The sequence below is a fragment of the Manis pentadactyla genome, chromosome X (genome assembly GCF_030020395.1).
Source record: "Manis pentadactyla isolate mManPen7 chromosome X, mManPen7.hap1, whole genome shotgun sequence".
NCBI lineage: Eukaryota > Metazoa > Chordata > Mammalia > Pholidota > Manidae > Manis > Manis pentadactyla.
In genome coordinates, this window is record NC_080038.1 from 10,365,697 (window position 1) to 10,375,074 (window position 9,378).

Genomic DNA, 9,378 nt, shown 5'->3' on the forward strand with positions numbered 1-9,378 from the left:
TTTTCTTCTGCCTGCTACTTCTATAGCTTTTCTTCTTCCTTCCTAACTACAAAACTTAAATAGAATTCATGCCTCATATCGAATTTACCGAGTATCATAATTCTTCCAAGTGGTAAAGACACCTCAAGACAAATGCTGGGCATAGAAGCCACAGGGCATAAATATGCAAAGAAGTAAAAAGCTAACCTTTTCAAACAATAAGGCTTCTCTCTCACTTACCAACTTCACATTTCCCTGTATGGCCCCGGAAGATGACTGGTTAGCTAGAGACGGGTAAGATTCCTCAAGGGAGGAACAACCTAAGACAGGCACAGTCGCAGGGGGGCCATCAGGTGAGAAAAAGGGGGATCAACAGAGGTGAGGCTTAGAACCCACCCCCCCCGTTCTGAGAGAAATCTTCTGCATACGTGGATGTTTTATGGCCCTTGTCTAGCTTGGATTAACACATAGTCTACAGGCACACACCTGATCATCTACATTTGATTAAAAATAATAATACAAAAGAGAGAAATGTGGTATCCACATATAAATCAAGTATAAAAATCAAATGAGTATTCATATTTGAACTGACTGTTTATAGTTCATAATGCATGAGCAAACCCAAAAGCTGCTGTGATGACTGCCCTTGTAATGTTCACCATGTAACTTATTCACTATGTAAGAATTTGTTCTCCATGTAAGAACTTGTTCGTTCTGCTTCAGAAGATTGGAGACTGACGAAAATTAGGCTTGGGTGGATTGATGATTGTGCATTGAGCATCGACCCCCCTATATAGAATTTTATTGTTGTTAACAACCATTTGATCAATAAATATGAGAGATGCCCTCACAATATATATATATACACGCACACTTCCAATTGTGAAATAAATAAGTAACCGGGATGTAATGTATAGCATAAGGAATATAGTCAAAATATTGTAACAACTTGGTATGGTGATAGCTGGTACCTAGAATTATCATGTATATAAATGTTGAATCACTGTGTTGTACACCTGAAACTAATGTAATACTGTGTGTGAACTACCCTTCAATAAAAAATTAAAAAAAAAAAAAAAGAGTGTAATGTAACCATAAGCTTTCTATAAGCATACTCACTGGGACTGGAGTCTTAGGTTTCCCATCGTCCTCCTACTCATACCCTTCAATATCCACATCAGAGACTTCCTCACCCAGACTACCTCGGCCCTGGTGCATCTGAGTAAGGAACACAAATAGCACGTCACTTAGGGAAGTGCCTGTGGGATTTAACCAAGGGCTCTCACCCGGAAGGATGCTCCTCACTGATATCCGAGTCAACCCCACAGTTAGTGGGGGCTGTTTACACAGCTTAAGGCATGTGTACTTTCCCCCATTTGTTCTTTGGAAGTCATGGGTAGGGTAAAAACCCAAAGAACAGGAAGGTCCTTTGTCTCCTCTTACTGTATCACCATAAGAACACTCTTCCTTTCTAACACAAGCTTTCCTTAGCTTGTGTTGGACTCTGGGATAGAAAAACTCTCCAGGGGTTTTTCACTCGCCAGTGGAAACCTGACTGAGAAAAACTGAGAGAGGATTTCTGGCTTCAGATCAGGAATATCTTCTGGTACCTCTAGAAAAGACCAATATTAAAATTTTAATTTTATTTTATACATATTTTTCATTTAGATTACAGCACACATAAGGTAAAGTTGCAGGGCAATTATTTTGAACTGTCTCTGAGTGCAGCTGGTCTCTCTAGTCACCTGTCAGGTTGCTCTGATGCCTCTTACACTTCCCTGAAGTTCTGCTGTGCCTGACTCTGCCCGTGGGGAGAGACAGAAGATGCCAGTCACATGACCTGCTACCATCCTACCTTGAAATTACATTTCTAAGCCTTCGTTCCCAGGGCCAAGGGGCACAACCATCCTTGACACCGGTCATATGTCATCACTGCCATTGTTCCCCACCTCATAGCATACTACCAATCACACAAAGAGAAAAAGAAAATCCTACCTCTGTTACCTGCTTTTCTGGTGTGGCAGTAGGAATATCCAGGACAGGCATACTGCTCTCATCTTGAAATACAGAGGCATCTCGAGACATACTGAGGGATGTGCTGTTATCATACAAATCAGGAGGCTGTGGCATAAATCATACAACTTGGCTTCTACTTAGGAAAGGGAGAAATACAGAGAACTCCCCCTTAAAATGTTCACTGCAGAAAAAGGTCATGCAGAATTATCTGATTTAAAGAGAAAACCTAGTTTGGCACAGGTTTATGTAGACAGGTTTTTGGGAACCTTACAAATGTTGCTCATTCTAGCAGAGAGATGTCTGATGCACATGATCAGAAGCCTGAAGCAGAAAACCATCAAAGCTATGGGACCATTCTATATCCTAACAGCCTTTCTGGTCAATAACCTAGTTTCTTCTAAGCCTTGCCTTATTACTGTTTTTAGGTCCAGGGCTTCAATCAGTGCTATTTTGATTGTTTGGTTTGGAGATCTAATAGGAAATGGGATAAAGGAATTTTGACTCCAACAAGAGCATGGAATGGGTTAATAGCTTATGAACTCTTCAGAGGATGCTATGAGGCAAAATGGTGTGGTGAAAAGCCATGGGCTTTGGAATAAACTGCTCTGGGTTCGAGTCCTGGCTCCATCACTTGCAAGCTGAGTAACCTTAACTAATTACTTACTCTAAACCTTGGTTTCCTCAATTGTAAAACCTACCTCACAAGGTCGTTGGGAGAACTAAGAGAGAGAAGTGTTAAGCCCCTTACCCAGTGCCTAGTATTCAATAAATTATAGACCTCTCCTCTCTTCCCTCTCCTGAAGAGAACAGGGATTTAGCAAAAGGATTACTCAGTGACAGGAGGGCAAGCGGGTCAATAAAGAACAGGCTGGAGAAGTAGAGTTCTCTAAAAAGCTGGCTGAGGGCAGAAATATTATACAGCTATTTAAAAATCATGTTTTTAAAGACTACTCAATGAAATAAAGTGTTCGTAACGTGAAAACAAGACAGAAAGCCATACTGACCATTCCACTTTAAAAATGTGTCTATAAAAGCATGCACATGTGTATATAGTCACACACACTCACATCACGGACTTGAAGGACACACACCAAAATGTTCACAGTGGTTGGTTCTGAGTGGCAGACTTGACTTTAGGTAATTTATTTATTCTTTATATTTCCCAACGAACACATAATTTTGATCAACCAAAAATTCACATACATGATACTTTCTTTCATTTAAAAAGCAAACAAGTGAGGCTCATTGAGAAGAGGGTTTTGGAGAAAGAGAGGCAAGACAATTCAAATCATTACAGAGCAGATAAACTAGCTCTGGAACATAAGAGAAAATCAGGAATGAAAGGCTTTGTGGGGAACTGCAAAGTGAGCAGTTTTAGGTAAGGGGTTAAGTCAAATGAATGACACAATGACAAGCTAGGTGGAAACAGTTGAGTGAAAAATGCATTATTGACTACCACCATTTAGAGCTGTTGGTAAAGTATTACTCTTGTGTTTCTATACAACTAGAGTTGTATAATGCCTGGTCAAACTTCTGCAAACACTCTTTGATTAAATATTTGGGTTAGAAGAGTAGTAATGAGTAAGGACAATCACTCATGTGCATCTTCCTCAGGTTAAGAGGTAATGAATTGGGTTTACTATTTTAAAATGTATATATAAGAGTGAAGGCAACAGTGAGAGGGTAAGCTAGAATGATGCAGCAGCAATCTACACTGCACCCTTCCCAGGAGATCCTCTAACTGCACTAAGCAATAGCTACTGCTCAAGCAGGATTAACAGTTTCCAGATTTTCCTCAGCTCTTTCAGGTAGTGTGGGAAGGGAAGGGAAGAAAAGGGAGATGGCTTTTAGGTTTAAGGCTTTGACTCACCCAACGACTAGGTTTACACTGTCATAGACTAGAGCAAACCACGCACCATGGAGTGGCTCGTCTCTCCTGTTAAATGGTGGCTAAAACCCAGGCTTTAACTTACCAGAAAGGGCCCTGTGGAAGCAGTGGGCCTATTAGACCCCTCAGTAACGTAGGTTTGGGGTGAAAGAGAAAGTAAAAGATATATAGGGAGAGTGCATAAATGAGATACAGACAGCAATAATCCAACGAAGATCACATAGGTCACATTATTAGTTCAGAGTAAAACCTCAGTAGAATGAAAAAAAGTTTTCCAGTGGAAATTAGGAGAATTTTGCATTCAAAGATTTGGTTGAGTCTGAAGGGGCCTCTGAGGACTTTGCAGACAACTTTCATACAGATAAGGAAACATTTACTGAATGTCTACTATGTGCAAGGCAAACAGGCTTATTTAATATTTACAACAATTTTGAGAAATATACTTTAGAGAAAAAGGAAACTGGGTTAGAGAGGTTAACTTAGCGTCTCAGGCTCACAAAGCTAGATAATAGCAGAGCTAAGATCCAAACCCAGGCCTGTTTTATCCAAACTTCATGTGCTTCCCACTTTACCATAGTGCCTCCAATCGAGAAACCAAGTACCAGTTGTATTCTGGTAAGTCCATTCCTTCAAATATGCCAGCCCTCTAAGAGTATAGTATACATGAAATATACTTAGTATATATTCAAGGGTCAGAACAGAAAGACTAAACATTTCTTATTAATCCTGCTTTCTAAATATTTTGACATGGAAATTAAGGAATATTATAAATGTTACCTTTTTGAGGAGAGGGAGCCAATCCAGGAAAATGGGTGACATCTGAGCTACACTAAGATGGGGATGAGTAATCAGGCATCTATAAGGCACAGAAACAAAGTGGCCCACATCTATAACTAAGTCTATACTTAGTTATATAGGCTCTAGGATGTCCTAGAGCCCCAGTTCATGGGCAAGAGGGCTCCAGAGACTCAAAAGGATGCCTCTGGCCATAATGGTCAGGAATCTGGTATTCCTAAATACTGCCTAAACAACAAACACCCCACCCCACTCATTCATTCCATATCTGCCTCTCTTGGATTCAACAAGGCCACCAAGACCGATGGCCCTCACTCACCTTAGCCTTTGAGAAGACAAGAAAGCACACAAAAGGCATATGAAGAGGAAGGACAGAGAAGAAGGGTATCTCGGTCAATACATCTGTTATGCTCCCAACTTCCCAAACCAATAAGAAAACTCTAAGAGGAAGTTCCTAGTCCTCAGACTCACCTGGGATGTGTAAGGGCCTGGAGTCATGGGGTCCAAGCTTTCTAAATCTGCTTCCTCCAAAGCTGCTTCTTTAGCTGTACAAATATCCTTCTCAAGTTGAGCCAAATGCTCATCATACTGAGAAATAAAGAAAATTGGTGAATTCATTCAATGTGTGCTTTAGACCCTGGAGATACAAAAGTAAACAGAGCAGACAAAATTCCCTGTCTTTATGGAGCTGCTATTCTAGTGGCAGAACACATATGAAAATCAAAATAAGTAATTGTACAGCTTGATAGAAACATTTAATGCTAAGGAGGAAAATAAAGCATGGAAAGAAACACGGGATGTGGGGTGAGGGTGGGGGTGGAACGTTACATTTTAAAATTCGACAGGCAGGGAAGGCAGACCTCCTCAGACAAGGCAACAAAGGGATTCCAGAAAGCTGGATTCCAAGGGGACCTCCTCTTAGCACCTACCTCAGTCAATGTCTGGTAACAGATGTTCACAATCTCCTGAGCAGTCTTAGTATACTGACCCTCAGGCCCTACAGATGAAAAAAGGAAATGTTATTAATTTTGTAGACTTCAGTTCCAGAAATTGAGATTCTGCAACCTACAGTAGTTGTCCCATTATCCCAGACCCCAAAAATCATGCTTCAGCTTTAACTTGAACTTCTGCTCTGCTTTTGAAGGTGAAAATTTTCAAACATATACAAAAATAGAGACACTTATATAATGAGCTCTCATGTACCCATCACCCAGCTTCAATGATTACCAATACATGGTCAAGTTTGTTTAATTTATAACTAAACTTTCAGACTGTTCCAAAATTATTTTGAAACAAATTCCAGTATTATTTCATTTCATTCATAAATCAGTATGTGTCTTTAAAGACTCTTAAAAAAATAACTATGATATTATAATGGCAGATACATGTCATTATACATGTCAAAACCCTAAAAATGTGCAACATCAAGAGTGAACCCTAATGGGAACTATGGGCTTTGCGTGATAATGATGTGTCAGTTCAGGTTCATCAACTATAACAAATGTATCACTTCGGTGGGGGATGTTTATAATGAGGGAGGCTACATGTGGAGGGGTCACAGGGTAAATGGGAACTCTGCAGCTTCTGTTCAAGTTTGCTCTAAAGTGCTCTAAAAAATAAAGTCTATATAAAAAAAGAAAAACCAAGCCAACTATGTAACATCTAAAATAATTAACAGTAATTCTTCAATATTATTAAACAGCTAGTCAACATTCAAATTTCTCCAACTGTTTCATAAATGCTTTTCTACATCTCATTTATTTGCATCAAAATCCAAGTAAGGTCCACACACTGCATTTGACTGATGTGCCACTTTAAAGCACACGTACCTATCAGGTAATTCTTAACAAAACCATGTAGCTTGCTCCCATATGGCCTTTGTCACAAGTTGCAAACTGGTGGCCTGCAGGTCAATCCAGTTTTGTTCGGTCCACATAAAAAATCAGTTCAGTTTGTGAAAATGGACTGAGGTGTATACCCCTAATATACACGCTTTTTTTTGGTATGTAAATTACACCTTAATAAAAGGGTTTAAGAAACTTGGCTTCCAATCATAAGGTTTCATATAAATATCCAAAGTCTGGCTTCTCTTAAATAATTTAAAGGTGTGGCAACAGAGTCAGCATTCCCACAAGGCACCAGTGGGCTGGAGTGGAGTAGCAGCTGCCCCTTTTAGGTAAGGCAGGGGTTCTCCAAGTCACCACAGCAGAGCCCACCAGGTCCGCTCCACTCATTTATGCCTGGACCCTGAAGGAATGTGAGGTTTTGATCCCTTCCTTAAGGGCTTCCTAATAGTCTTTAATATACTGTTCATTCACCCATTCATTCACTCATTCATTCAGTCATTCATGGATTGAATTCATTTGGATTGAATTCCTTCCTTCCTTCCTTCATAACACATTACTGAGAACCTTCTACGTGCCTGGCTTTATACCCTGAAATGAGTAAGACATAGACTACGTCCTCTGGAAGCTTAGAGTCTAGTATAGTGAGAGAGACTATAAACAAACAGGGTGATACAATGCAGTAGAAAATCATACACAGGGTTAGGCACAGAGGAGGAAGTGGCCAATTCTGGGAGGTAAGAGAGAAAAAGGAATTAAGGAAAGGCTCCACAGAGGAGGTAATCCCTGAATTAAACCTACTGTTTATCAGAATGTAAAGGACAAAAAATATACACATGTGCCTCTGAAGTTTTCATGCCATACCTACTTGATTATTACAAGTGATTATACAATTAAGTCTCTTTCAGTTAAAATCCCTCACAAGTATAGACCATCTAATCTTTAAAAGATATAAAATAACGCTGTGTCCTCACACAGGCTGACTGATTGTAACAAACACACAGAAAGAAAACTACAAAAACTAAAAAACTACAAAAATTAAAAAAACAGAAAGAAAACTAAGTCAACTATCCAGGTATTTAGGACATAAATAAAAGCCAGCCACAGCTGGCTTATAATCAAGAATATTTTGAGTGATGGAAGACTGCAACTCAAGTTTTCTAGAGTTCTAATCTCCCAGGGTCATCAGTAGGTTGGTCCCCAAAATACTGATGGTGACAGACTGCCAAAGTTATCAGAAAAGCTTTCATCTTAACAGTGATGCATGATGCTAGAGAAAACAGACTGTGTACCAGTCACGGGCTGCCTTCACCGAGCCAGTACAACATCAGCTTCAGACAGTGTACTGGATGTTTTACCTATAGGGATCTGCCCCATGGCTAAAATTCCAGCCTACTGATGAACAATTTCGCCCTTAGTATACTTCAGTTTTGAACCTTAAACATGAACTAACACTTCAGTATCTCAATACTCTCATTTATAATACAGGGAAAAATCACTTTCATACATTTGCAAAATTTTCTCTTACGTTAAACCATTCTGAAGATGGGACGTCTTCTCTCCCTATTTTCTTTGTGACACTCAACTCTGAAGAAATACCTAACAATACCAGCAGAATATGAAAAAATACACTGTTTACATAGCTGATACACTTGTCTTGTGTTCTGATTACTAGCTGTTTGTGTATCATCTCAGTTTTTGACAATCCATGCTCTCAAGGGTTACAAGGTTTAAACTATTTACCTCTATGACTCTACTATATATGCAAAGTAGCATTTAAGTTATTTTTGATTAAAGATGGTGGTGGAGTTGGCAAACGACTGTTAACACCACTGAAGAAGGATAAAAATACCCAGATGTTTTCTTATCTCTACCTCTACCAGGAATTCTTGAATGGGGTGGAAATGAAAGAGCAATACATGAACCTCCTGAAACTGTAAACAAAATTATATATGTAATATACATTTTTCTGGATAGAAGACCTGTGGTTTTCCATGAGACTCTCAAAGGAGTCCATAACCCCTCCCCCCACCCCACCCCATATAAAGCTAAATATATCACTCTATTTTCTCCAGCAATCAGAAGCTTCCTAAAATTAGAACAATCAACTTTAGGTGTCACAGCTTATGAAGAAAAGGAGTCCAGTGAAGAGACACACAAAGCTAACAGGGCCTCTGTGGGAATAATAAAGGTACTGGGGTAAATAGCGTGTGGGGAAAAAGATTAAGTAGAAACCTAATCCCAAGTTCCCAGTCCGTACAGGGCTACTACATGGAAAATGAGAACTCACAGAGTAGTTTCCAGAATGACATGAAAATGAGTATGAAAAATAAGGTCATCTATGAATTATCACTGGTCCTACAGGAGAATAAGCTACCCATTTACAAAAAGAAATGTTTTCTGAATATATTTTGCTTCTCCCTCTCTTCTTATTAAATCATGGCAAAGCAACTGTAAATGTCTTGTCAAAGAAATAAATTTGTTTATATTTTGCCTCACTTCAAACAAGGATTGTCAGCAGCCTACATATTATTCAAATCTCAATGTTCTTAAATAGTGTAATTCCAATGACAGCTTGGGAAAGTTGATGTTCTACCAAAGTCAAGAAAACTCCCTCTGTCATTTCTAAGCTAATTTACCTACTTAGTGAGGTAAGGAGAAGACAGGAAAGTTTTAAGATTTGTGGTTCTATTTAGAGAAAGCACGTATTATTGCTATCTGAAAGGTTTCAGAGAAAAAGCCCAGTGAAGTTGGTGAGCAATGCTGTACAACAAGGAGAGGTTTGTGATCACTTCTAAGCTCACATTTCATTTGGGAGCTTTTACACCAATATTAAAAGTAACCTTCCTCCATAAG

At 39.2% G+C, this 9,378-nt stretch overlaps 1 long non-coding RNA gene across 2 annotated transcripts; it reads right to left on the bottom strand.

The window, feature by feature from the left end:
- Positions 1-1,108: 1,108 nt before the first annotated feature.
- On the bottom strand, positions 1,109-6,517 carry LOC130681944 (uncharacterized). Of its 2 annotated transcripts, XR_008995231.1 has the most exons (4): positions 5,608-6,517; positions 5,150-5,266; positions 1,984-3,109; positions 1,117-1,197 (listed from the first exon to the last, which is right to left on the bottom strand). It is a non-coding gene; the product is annotated as an uncharacterized LOC130681944 (long non-coding RNA). The 2 variants fall into 2 exon arrangements; XR_008995230.1 differs by lacking the exons at positions 5,150-5,266; positions 5,608-6,517 and having other exon boundaries at positions 1,109-1,197; positions 1,984-2,100; positions 3,053-5,141.
- Between the last annotated feature and the right edge of the window lie 2,861 nt (positions 6,518-9,378).